Here is a 13,365-nt window from a genome sequence, read left to right as displayed (position 1 = left end):
CACTAATTTTTTGGGATTTTGTTTTTGCATATCAAAAATGTTTATTTCTAAATTTTGTGCAGTTATATTGGTTTATGTGGTGAAAATAAACAAGTGAGATGGGAATATATTTGGTTTTTATTACATTGCCCAATAATTCTGCACAGTAATAGTTACCTGCACAAACAGATATCCTCATAAGATAGCCAAATCTAAAAAAAAAAAACACTCCAACTTCAAAAAATATTAAGCTTTGATATGTATGAGTCTTTTGGGTTGATTGAGAAGATAATTGTTGATCAATAATAAAAATAATCCTCTAAAATACAACTTGCTTAATAATTCTGCACACAGTTTATTATACTATATGGAGGACTGAGGAGTGTATTATACTATATGGAGGACTAAGCAGTGTATTATACTATATGGTGCACTATGAGGAGTGTATTATGCTATGTAGAGCACTATGAGGAGTGTATTTTAATATATGGAGGACTATGAGGAGTGTATTATACAATATGGAGGACTGAGGAGTGTACAATACTACATGGAGGACTATGGGGAGTGTATTATACTATAAGGAGGACTATGGGGGTGCATTATACTTCTTATATCGATCCCCATGACTTCTATGGTAGCCCCTGATGAGTATAATGGTTTATTTTCTTTTATACATTACATAACAATGGCAGTACAGGGGGACAAATATATGCCAGGATGGGGCACTGGATAGTTATGCAACTGAGGTCACACTATATAACTTTGCAATAAAGCTATAGTGTGCGAAATGAATAGGAAAAATGTTAACTTGGGTGGAAAATATTTTGCCATGGTGGGGGGGCGCCATTTGAAAGTTAGCACCGGGGCCCATAACTTTGTAGTTACGCCACTGGATGTGGCTATGGCTGCCACTAGAAATTTCAGGGCCCCGTACTGGCAACATTTTTGGGAACCCTTGAGACTCTGCCCAGGCTCTACCCCAGCTCCGCCTCCACCCCTTAAACCCTCCAATGTCCCACCTCCACTCTTGGAAAAACTCCACTTCTGCACCATGTCCTCACCAATCACACATTAGCAGTTCCTCTCTAACACCAGATCACATACATATCCAGCGGCTTTTGTTTTAGCCAAAAGAATTTTTAAGACGCTACTACGGCAAGGTAGACTCTTTTGGCCGAGCCCTACTTTACTCTAAATTATTAAACATTTCTTAAACTATCCAACATTTATTTTAGGTATTTTATTTATTTTTCTTTAAGGAAATGTGTCACATACATTTTTTAAAATAACCAATAATACCACATAAAAGGGACAAATACCTTCACATCATGGAAAGACCAAGTAACACCACCACATCATGACTGAATAATACCACATACAAGGAACAAATACTGCCTCACCATGGCCAGACCATATTTCACCACCATATAGTGACACAATACTACAATACTGATCATTAGGGTTGAGCGAAACGGGTCGGCCATTTTCAGAAGTCGCCGACTTTTGGCAAAGTCGGGTTTCATGAAACCCGACCCCTGTGTGGGGTCGGCCATGAAGTCGGCGATCTTCTGAATCTGGTATCGGAATTCCGATCCCGAGTTCTGATATGTTTGCAATATCGGAAATCGGTATCGGAATCCATATTTAAGTGTAAAATAAAGAATTAAAATAAAAAATATCGCTATACTTACTCTCTGACGCTCCCTGGTACTAACCGGCAGCCTTTCTTCCTTCGAATCAGCGCTTGCAGGACCTTGCGGTGACGTCGTGGCTTGTGATTGGTCGCGCGACCGCCCATGTGACCGCTCGCGCGACCAATCACAAGCCGCGACGTCACCGCGACGTCACCGCAAGGTCCTGCAAGCGCTGATTCGAAGGAAGGAAGGCTGCCGGAAAGAAGCAGGGCGCGTCCGAGGGTGAGTATATTCCTATTAGGTATATACTCACCCTCTGACGCGCCCTGCTTCTTTCCGGCAGTCTTCCTTCCTTCGAATCAGCGCTTGCAGGACCTTGCGGTGACGTCGCGGCTTGTGATTGGTCGCGCGAGCGGTCACATGGGCGGTCGCGCGACCAATCACAAGTCACGACGTCACCGCGACGTCACCGCAAGGTCCTGCAAGCGCTGATTTGAAGGAAGGAAGGTTCCCGGTTAGTACCAGGGCGCGTCCGAGGGTGAGTATAGCGATATTTTTTATTTTAATTCTTTATTTTACACTTAAATATGGATTGCAGGGCCTGAAGGAGAGTTTCCTCTCCTTCAGACCCTGGGAACCATTGGAAACCCAATGCACTGCATTGGGTTTCGAGTTTCGGCCGACCCCGACCCCGACTTTTTTATAGGATCGGCCGATTTCACTCGACCCGACTTTTGAAAAAGTCGGGTTTCGTGAAACCCGACCCGATCCTATAAAAGTAAAAGTCGCTCAACCCTACTGATCATTAATGAAAAATAAAAACAACAACAACACAATACTAATATCACCAAGACTGCCATTATACACAGGAGCTCTGTACATAGTACACAGTGTATAGTGTAAGTGTACACGTAATATAGTGATCACCAGTGACATTATACACAGGAGCTCTGTTTATAGGGTATAGGGTCCATGTACACATAATACAGTGATCAATAGCAACATTATACACAGGAGTTCTGTAGATAGTACACTGTGCATAGTGTAAGTGTACAAGTAATTCAGTGATCAATAGTGACATTATACAGAGGAGTTCTGTAAGTAGTATATAGTGTCAGTATACAGGTAACATACCGACTCACCAGTGACATCTCTAGTTGAAGTCCTTCATCTTCGTTTTTCTTCTTCATCCAGCGCACAACGTCATCACTTCTTTCAGGCAAGAAACGTCTCTGCAGAAAATAACACATTGTTATCTAGAACACTGCTTCCAGAGCACATTTCCAACTTTTTTCCCAACTTCTACACTACATCAGATAAAGAAAAAAGTGACATAGTGCCACCCTGCACAGTAGCAGGACCCCCTCAATACATCATTTGCTCTCCCACACTTTCAATACTGCATCATTTGTGCTACCCCACCCTCAAGACACCATTTGCTGTTCCCCACCCCCCAGTCTCAATTCATAATCGTTGGCTTGCTCCCACCCCCAATGGAGCATCATTCTCTCTCACCTTCAGTACATCATTTACTCTCCTCCACCCCAATTTCATTATTTGCCTTCCGTTGCCCCCAATTAATTATTTGCAATCCCCCATCCTCAATTCATCATTATTTGCTCTCGCCCACCCTCAATATATCATTTGCTGTCCCCACCCTAATATATGGTGCCTTTCCTGTCCAGTCTGCGATACTTTGTCACCATGATTGTGGGCTTCTCTGTGGCACATATGTGACCGGGCGTTAGTGAGGACTGCCTCTATACAAGGGTGGTGAGGTATGCATGAAAGCTTTTTTGGAGAAAAAGCAGGTGCGTCCACTCATTAAAACAATATCTTTTATTTCAGATCCATAAAAAACAATTCTGTTGACTCATCCAGACATATCTGACCACTCTTAATCACAGAGATCTTTATGACTAAGAGCGGCCAGCAACGCCAGAGAAGCATTAGAAATGTCTGTATGAGCCGACAGAACTGTTTTTTATATAAATGGACGTACCTGCTTTTTCTCCAAAAAAGTTTTCATGTATGTTACACTTGGCTGCAATGTGAAGCGGTTCCCACGTGAGGTGACTAGTGATGAGCGAATATACTCATTACTCGATATTTCTCGAGCACGCTCGGGGGTCCTCCGAGTATTTTTTAGTGCTCGGAGTTTAAGTTTTTCTTGCCGCAGCTGCATGATTTACATCTGATAGCCAGCATAAGTACATGTGGGGGTTGCCTGGTTGCTAGGGTATCCCCACATGTATTTATGCTGGCTAAAAGATGTAAATCATTCAGCTGCGGCAAGCAAAACTAAAACTCCGAGCACTAAAAAATACTCCGAGGACCCCCGAGCGTGCTCGAGAAATATCGAGTAACGAGTATATTCGCTCATCACTAGAGGTGACGTTATATTAGATGTGACGTTGGCGAGTTCAGTCCTTAGGCCGGAGTCACACTACAGTGAGATACGGCCGAGTCTCGCTGGTTAAAACCAAGCTCTGGCACCGGCACTCCGAAGCGGAGCGTGCAGCTCCATGTATAGCTATGCGGCCGCAAGCTCCGCTCTGGAGTGCCGGTGCCAGAGCTTGTATTTAACCTGCGAGACTCGGCCGTATCTCGCTGTAGTGTGACTCCGGCCTTACACTTTGTGTTCTCTTTGGAGGTTCTATGTACCCGACGTGTATCTGACAAAGGATTGTCCAGAGGAAAAACGTGTAAGACCGGGGTCACATGTGTGATGATTCCCTCATGCAAGAGAATCGGCTCAATTATGCTACTGACACTCGGCTCAAACTCTCATCTTAGTGCCATCTTAGTGTGATCCGCGTCTCTTGGATGAAAGAATCGGAGCATATTGAGAAGACAGAGATCTTAATTTCTCCATCTTCTCCATTGTCTGAGGCCGTAGATGTCGGACTGCACTCAGATGACAGCTGAGTGCAGTCCGATGATTCACACGCATCCATAGATTTCAGAGGGTGCGTGTGATCTGAATTCCAGAGCCACTCGCAGCATACTGCAGATTATTTTTCCACAGGCCAATTTTGGTCTTGCGACCCTGTTGGCTATTTGCCATGAAACGCTTGATTGTTTGGTGACTGATCACACTTCAAAAGTTTGGCAATTTCAAGACTGCTGCATCCCTCTGCAAGACATCTCACGATTGTGGACTTTTCAGAGCCCGACAAATCTCTCTTCTGACCCATTTTGCCAAAGGAAGTTGCCTAATAATTAAGCACACCTTATATAGGGTTTTGAAGTCATTAGGCAACACCCCTCCTCATTACAGAGATGCACATCACCTGATTTACTTAATTGGTAGTTGGCTCTCAAACCTGAAAAGCTTGGAGTATGACAACATGTATAAAAAGTATCATGTGATCTCAGGAGCATTGCAAACCTTGAGAGGAGTTTAGAGCTTACTGAGCTTGTGCTCGTTGGGGCCAGTGATACGGAAGAGGGTGGAGGTGGGAAGATCAGGAAAGAGAAGTAAGCAGCTGGGTAAATGTTACAAGACGGGGTAGGGGTAAGGGGAAAGTGCCAGGGAGCCCAGTCCTGATCTGGCACAGCCTAGTAAATATGCCTGTTTGGCTGATATTAGGAATGCAAGCCCACGGACGTTTCTCCTAGCAACCAGGAAAACGACTGCTGTAGGAAGGAGGGAAATAGGAGTGCAGCAAAGTCCAAACAGATGGTGATGGTAGGGGACTCTATAATTAGGTGGACAAACAGGGTCATCTGCCGCCGAGATCGTGAATGCCGAACAGTGTGTTGTCTGCCTGGTGCTCGGGTTTGAGATATTGCAGATCGGATAGACAGATTGCTGGGTGGGGCTGGGCAAAACCCAGCGGTCATGGTATACATCGGTACCAATGACAGAGTTAGAGGGAGGTGGAGGGCCCTTAACAATGATTTTAGGCATCTAGGAGAGAAGCTGAAGGCCAGGACCTCCAAGGTGGTGTTTTTAGAAATACTGCCAGTGCTATGAGCGTCACTAGATAGGCAGCGGGAGCTTAGGAAGATAAATAAGTGGCTTAGAAATTGGTGCAGGAAGCAGGGAATATCTGACTGCTACGACCCATAACCGTTTTCTCCCATTAAGTGACGCACACAACAGTTATCAGAACTTTTAAAACTTTTATTGGGAAATATACTCATAACATGTCCATATTTTACTTTGGGGAAATATTTTAGGTCGCAGCTTAAACCGGCAATATCTGCCAACAAATGGGGTGTAGGGAGATTACTGCCTTCCGGTCTCCCGGGCAGGTATCTTCACCACCAACAAAACTCCACCTTTCCGCAGCTGCAACTTAACCAACCTCTAACAAAAGGGGAGGGAGGGCGGGAAACAGGTCCGGGTCCAGGGATCCGGATGTGGCTTCAGCGCTTCCCGGCGCCAAGAGCAGGAGATAGGCCCCGCCCCCTCCGCGGGGAGTTAACCCCATATACAGCCTGGCCTCACTGAATGGGAGATCTCTGACTAACAAGAGTGGGGGAAGGCGCAGCAGTCAGGGGACAGCGGCATAAGCCGCAGTGTCCCAAAGACTGCTACGACCCATAACCGTTTTCTCCCATTAAGTGACGCACACAACAGTTATCAGAACTTTTAAAACTTTTATTGGGAAATATACTCATAACATTTCCATCTTTTACTTTGGGGAAATATTTTAGGTCGCAGCTTAAACCGGCAATATCTGCCAACAAATGGGGTGTAGGGAGATTACTGCCTTCCGGTCTCCCGGGCAGGTATATTCACCACCAACAAAACTCCACCCTTCCGCCAAGGAGGAGCGAACCTAGAGAGCTACGACCCCCCCCCCCCCCCAACGAATGCATCGCCTGAACCACACCTTCTCTAATACCATTGAGGAAGATATCTATTCCCGCCTCGTTCAAATGGACTCCGTCTGGAAGCAGAAAACCGGAATTGTCCCCCTCCAGCCAATGGTGCCGAACAACTATGCCATTCTTAAACCTTACAAATCGCGATATCCTCTGATTCAGCGTGCGTCTGGATCTCTCCATGGCATTCAATTCCCTGGCCCCTCGCCACACCAGCCTTGAGGAAGATATCTATTCCCGCCTCGTTCAAATGGACTCCGTCTGGAAGCAGAAAACCGGAATTGTCCCCCTCCAGCCAATGGTGCCGAACAACTATGCCATTCTTAAACCTTACAAATCGCGATATCCTCTGATTCAGCGTGCGTCTGGATCTCTCCATGGCATTCAATTCCCTGGCCCCTCGCCACACCAGCCTTGGGATTACTTCGGACCAAACCAGACGCATCAACGGGAAGAAACTCGGAAACTTGTCCATGTCTGATCTGATCAGCGTAAGTAGTTCGGCCAGTGGGGACGAAGCCAGGTCGTTTCCTCCGGCATGGATAACCACAATGGTAGGGGATGAAGCCACCCGTGCGATATGAACAACCTCCGGAAGGACTTGGGACCACATCATGCCTCTCATGCCACGCCATATCACGTCGACATCATCGAAGCCCGAAGATCGAGGCGAGCAGCCCAATAGACGTATGAGTGACCCACTATCCAGACACTGGGTCGCACCCCATCTAGGAATAAAATATACAGTTAGCCAAAAACCAACAACCCAAGTAAATTACCCGATGTTTTACCGAAGCTGCTCCCATATTATAATAGTATCAATTAACCAAAACTTTATAACAATAAATCAGGCCTGATGTATCTAGTAAAACAGCGGGATCTCCATCTACCCACCCTTTGAATTTCTGATTCAAACAAACCCGCTCTAGATGCTTCTGTTGCTGCGCCTATTCGAAATGAGTGAGTCCCAAATTCTGCTGCGGGCATTCCCAATAGTGACAACGTACGTCTCAATATAGCTAAAAATTGGCCCGACACTAGGGGAAGCCCATTCTCATGAACGAAAAATTGAGAGCCATCCTTTCTGACTCGCATGTAGTTCGTAATTAACGTTAATGGGCAGATGTCCTTGTTGATGGCAAATATAGGGAACCAAGTTCCCCTACCTTCCTGATCGGTTTTGGATTTACATATTCTGATCCTTAGACCGTCGTCACAAATTAGGATGTCCTCTCGCCTAAGGCCACCCGGTTTATTCAGAGTGGTAGGAACGATCTCGCTGACCCGCATGGCCCCAAAAAATGCTAGGCCAAACGCCGCTGATGTTAGCGCAGCTTCATATTCAGAATCGCAAACAGATTTTGTGGCCTTAACCAAGTTCGCTAGCAAATCAAAGGAGATAGGACGCCTGTTATCAACTTGTTTATCCGCTCGGCGCCAACCTTTCAGCAGCTGACTAACCAAAAATTGTTTCGTGGAATCTGGCCAGCCTCGCAGCTTGAAATGGAACGCTAGCGCCAACACACGGTTGCGCGCCACTGACCCCGACACACCCATTGCATGCATTTTGGATAAAAATGCCATTGTCACCTGCATTCGAGCATCCTCCGAAGACCCCACTGGTTTTCCGTCTGCTAAAAGACACCACTCCTCCCACACCTTACCATAGGCTTTCCAGGTCGACGGGGCTATCGATGATCGTATTAACGGCATCAGGTCCCCAGGACATCCCAGATCGAATGTGGGCAATCCACCTCCTCCAATTGCTCCTGAAGGCGCCGTCCCAGCACATCCTGCGAGTAAGACCAAGTTAATAACTCAGAAACATTCTCATTACCGACGGTTAGTGCATTCGCTTTGAACCAAACATTAAATGTTAAACATTTCAATACTATGAACCTAATTAGGTCTAAAACCAGCGGTGAAGGAGATGCTAGGTAGTTGATGGCATGCGCCCCGCCCACGGTTTCAAGGTGTAAACGAATACGCTTGTTGGCCAATTGTGGACCCCAGATTTCCATGGCCACTGCCACAGGGAGAAGGTCGATCAAGGTTGGGTCTGCGTGCCATTTCCTGGAAACCCAGAAAGCAGGCCAATTCGCTGAACACAATTTGTTACCAAAACGAACGCTGAAACCCGTGTGACTGGACGCTGCAAAAAACAAACCCATGTCCTTATTTGAGCATTCTGCCTCCTGAAAGCAAGTCCTACCATTGTAATTGCTGAGGAACAGCCTCCATGTGTTTAAATCAGAACGTAGATGTGCTGTAATCCTGATTCTATGGTTCCGTTGTTTCACTCCTCTCGTGGCTAACATCAATCTGCGCGAGAAGATCCTGCCCGCTGGCATGACCCTACAGGCAAAATTTAAGGAGCCAAGCAGCGACTGCATTTGCGTTAATGTAACTTTACCAACCGAGATACATCCGCTGATGAGATCCAGCAATTTCTCAATTTTCTCCTTTGGCAACCTAAATTCCATGGCGACCGAGTCGATCCCGAGGAATGTGATCACTGATACTGGCCCTATCGTCTTCTCGGGGGAAAGTGGAACCCCGAAATGTTCCATGGCATCTTTGAATTGGGCTAGGGCTGTGGAGCATAAATCTGATCCAGCTGGACCGACTATCAAAAAGTCATCGAGATAATGCGTGATGGCGGTTTGCCGGGTGATTTTGCGAGCGACCCATTCTAAGAACGTGCTAAATAATTCAAAATAAAAACAGGAAATTGAACACCCCATGGGGAGACATGTGTCGTAATAGTATAAACCCTCAAATTTCGTTCCCAGTAGGTGGTGACAGTCCGGGTGTACCGGAAGCAGCCGGAACGCGGATTCTATGTCCGATTTGGCCATAAGGGCCCCCGGGCCAGCATTCCTGACTAAGTCAACCGCTTTGTCAAAGGAAATATAAGTGACGGCTGTTTCGTCCCTGGGTATACCATCGTTGACGGACATGCCCTTGGGGTATGACAGGTGATGAATTAATCGGTATTTACCTGACTCTTTTTTGGGAACTGTACCCAGGGGCGAAACCCGTAAGTTAGGGAAAGGTGGAGAATTGAAGGGACCGCGAAAGCGACCCAACCTGATTTCCTTACCCAAGTTTGCTGCTAGTACATTGGGTAATTCTTTTGCGGATTGTAAGTTTGGGGCCGATTGTGGCTCAGGGGACCAATCAAACGGGATGAAAAAACCATAGGAGAAACCGAAACGCAGTTGCGCCGCGGCCGATTTATTGGGATATTTGTCCAGCCACGGCCCCATACTTTTTACGCTCACTGGCGTCGTTAGCCTCACCTGAAGAGGGGTTTTTCCCGGAGTTAGCTTTTTGGGGCGGTCGTGTGCATTTTGCCACGGGATGGGGGCCTCCGCACGCTGAACACTCATGTCTATATTTGCAGAGCCCGTAAAACTTACAGTGTCCTTCATTAAATAACCAGCATGAACCTGGTCTATGAATGGCTGTTGCTGCCGCGTTGTTACTAGACCCGGCAGCGGGCCCGTGAAAGGATTGGGTTGTTCTTTGGGCAATCATCAGGCGGAGCCACGAATCCGTGGCTTTCATACCCCAGCCTAATTGGGGGTTGGCGGACAAACGACGGCGGAAATCTTCATCATATTTCCACCATGCTGATCCCCCGTGTGCCTTATAGGAATTGTAGATGCTATCTAGATATATAAATAGCTCGGAGCACCTTTCGGGGTGCTTCTCCCCCATAATACATCCCAGGACCGCAAACGCTTGCAACCAGTTATTAATGGTTTTTGCAACTTTTGGTTTACGTTCATAGATTCTATCCCCCAACCGCCTCGCTCTATCAACCGAGTGCTGGTCCGTGGAAACCAGGCACCATATGTCAATGAAATCATTGGCCCAAATTTGTTCCTTGATGGCACTATCCAAGTGGGCCCCTAACGGAGGAACTCCACAGAATAGGCCATCCTTGTACACATCCGGGCGAGGAGGAGGGGGTTGTCTGCAGAATCCCGCTGGTTGTAGCAATTTTGGGTTGCCATAAATCCTGCTTCCTGTGGTTGCATTTGCTACTGTGTCTGAAAGGTTGGTGTTGGTTCTCTCCCCTCCCCATGCCCCGATAAAGAGGTACTCACCGGTCGGTGCATTGGCCTCCGGACAGCTTGCTTCCCGTGCCACGGGAGTCATTGGACCTTGCAGTTCCATGCGCTGTATGGACCTACGACGAGAGGACTCCTGCCTGTGTGACCTGCCTGAAGAACTATCGGATGAAGAAGGCGAGCGCCATCGCTAGACTCTAGACCGTCTACTACGCCGGCTGGACCTGGATCTATACGAACGCCGTTTGCTAACATGACGATCGTGCTTCCTATGTCTGCTTCTGCGATGCTCTCTAGGGGATGACGATGATGACGATGATGATATGCGCGCGGGGCGGATACCCGCACTCTGTCTATTATCCAGAGCCGGGGTGCCAGCACCCTGAATTGGGGCACGAACACCGGTTGCCATCAGTGATATTGACGCTGGGGCGTTCTGGTGTTCAACTACTGCCGCCTGAGAGGGAGTAATTTGCCCACCCGGTATTTGCGAATACGGAGTACTTAAGATAATTGGGTAAGGTGGAAACTGTGATTCGCCCCCTATACTAGCCTGGGAGTGTGCACCGTGCTGACCTGGCGCTAATATTATGTGAGGTGATCCCACGCTCTGCTGTGCTACATTTGCCGCGTCCTTGCTCCTGTCAGTATTAGCAATAGCTTCCCCTGCGTTCCTTGAAAGTGGAGGAATACCTCCCTGCGGAGCCTCAGTCTCCTTCCCTGCTGAGCCCGAGTCCTGCGAGGAAGCTGACGTTCCCTGGACCCCCCCCATGCTGTTTCTAATTAAGTGCGCAGCTCCGGCTAACAATGCTGGCACTTGCAGACCTGCACTCCCTCCTACCAACGGCATCGTTGGTCACTGGAGAGAGGTCTGTGTGACAGCTCTCCAGCGACCACACAGTGACGCTGCAGCGATCCGGATCGTTGTCTGGATCGCTGCAGCGTCGTTTAGTGTGAAGGTACCTTTACTCTGTCCAAAACTCCACCAGGTTAACCCAGCGTGCCGTCAGGGAAATGTATTGTCCATGTCCTCAAGAACTTGTCCACATGTCTGTGGTTAGGTGGACCTTCTCTGTCACTGCGTTGTCTAGAGCACAGCTGATATTGTGTAACACGTGCTTATGTAATGCGGTGACGGCAATCCGGGAAAAATAGTGTCAACTGGGAATCGAGTACCGTGAGGCTGTCAACGCCAAGAGGATGTGGAAAGGCTCAGTTCCCACAAGTCAAAATGGCAACATTTCCAGGACTAGCAATCTGACAATGTGGGTGTTCAGTGTTTGGGCCTGTGGGTGGGTGGCTGGATATTTCTGCTTTCTCGTTAATGCCTGGGGCTGGGACAATTGAATGCTGCGCTGGGACAATGAAGAGGACATGGTTGTTGACTGTTTTGTGTGCAACTGCTGGTTGTGGGCAGGAGGCATCAGTGCCTGATTCATGGTCAGCAGATTGAGAAGGCCGTAACACAGGGAAAGGGGCAGTGCTTTCACCCTCAGACACAGAATTGGTACCCAGGCATTCCACCCTCCTACTGTGGTGCTTGGCTGCCATGTGCTTTTGCATGATGGTGGTGCTCAGGTTAGGCAGTGTTCTTGCCTCTTCTTAGCTTGCTTTGGCAGATGCTGCAAATTACAATTGTTTTATCTGAAGGACTTTCAGAAAAAAAAAAAGCACCCTTGGCATGTTATCTAGCCGAGTGGGGTCTTTGTGGAACAGTTGACTGAGCTATACCTCTGGGCAAACCACTACCTCTTCTTGCCTGATAACTTGCTACAGATTATTATTATTATACATTTTGCATGTACGTAGCTACCGGGAGGCCATGTCACAGATGTATGGAGGAGACAGGTTGTGAATGGCTTTGTATGTCATTGTTAGTGTTTTGAACTGTAGCCTCATGGCAATAAGAAGCCAATGAAGGGCCTGGCAGAGAGGAGAGGCTGGGGAATAGTGGTGAGACAGGTGGATTAGTTGGGCAGCAGAGTTTAGGATGGATTGGAGTGGTGCCAGAGTGCTAGAGGGAAGGCCGGAGAGTAAGAGGTTGCAGTAGTCGAGGCGGGAGATGACAAGGGCATGCATTAGTGTTTTTGTGGTTTCATGGTCAAAGAATGCACGGATCGGGGAAATGTTTTTGAGTTGGAATCGGCAGGAGGAGGCAAGGGCTTGGATATGTGGCTTGAAAGAGAGGGCAGAGTCAAGGATCACCCCTGTTGTGAATTCAGCTTTTGGGCTCCCTCCGGTGGTTGTAGAGGGTAATGCAGTTGTGCCTGGACTGCAGGAGTGGACAGGTGTATCTACTAATTGCAAAACTGACTGGGGTATATAGCTTTGCTGGATCCTTTAGTCAGTGCCAGTTGTCCATTGTTCTTGAAGGATTCACTTCCCTGCTGGTCTCTCCAGTTTGCTGTGTTTTTCTACAAAGATAAGTCCTGGCTTTGTTTTTGCTGTCCACCTGCAGTGGACCTTATAGTTCTGTGCATTTTCATGTTTTTGTCTTGTCCAGCTTGGTCTGTGAAGGATTTTTTGCAGCCTAGCTATTTCTCTGGAGATGCAGATAGGTTTCCTGTTTCTATCTTTAGGGGTAGTTAGATCTTAGGCTGTGCCGAGGGGTCTAGGGAGTGTTAGGTACCCCCCATGGCTACTTCTAGTTGCGCTGCTAGGTTCAGGGTTGTGGTCAGTACAGGGACCACCTTCTCCAGAGTACGTCTCATGCTGCTCCAAGGCCACCAGATCATAACAGTACAACTGGCCAACAATGAGTTAATTGCATCTCAGAAGAAGGGTGGAAAGATTTTGAGCCATTTTTTTTTCCTTAGCTGTTTGGTCTGTTCCTCCCT

Source organism: Ranitomeya imitator, chromosome 1 (genome assembly GCF_032444005.1).
Source record: "Ranitomeya imitator isolate aRanImi1 chromosome 1, aRanImi1.pri, whole genome shotgun sequence".
NCBI lineage: Eukaryota > Metazoa > Chordata > Amphibia > Anura > Dendrobatidae > Ranitomeya > Ranitomeya imitator.
The sequence above is the reverse complement of the archived record's forward strand: the minus strand, read 5'-3'. Positions refer to the sequence as shown.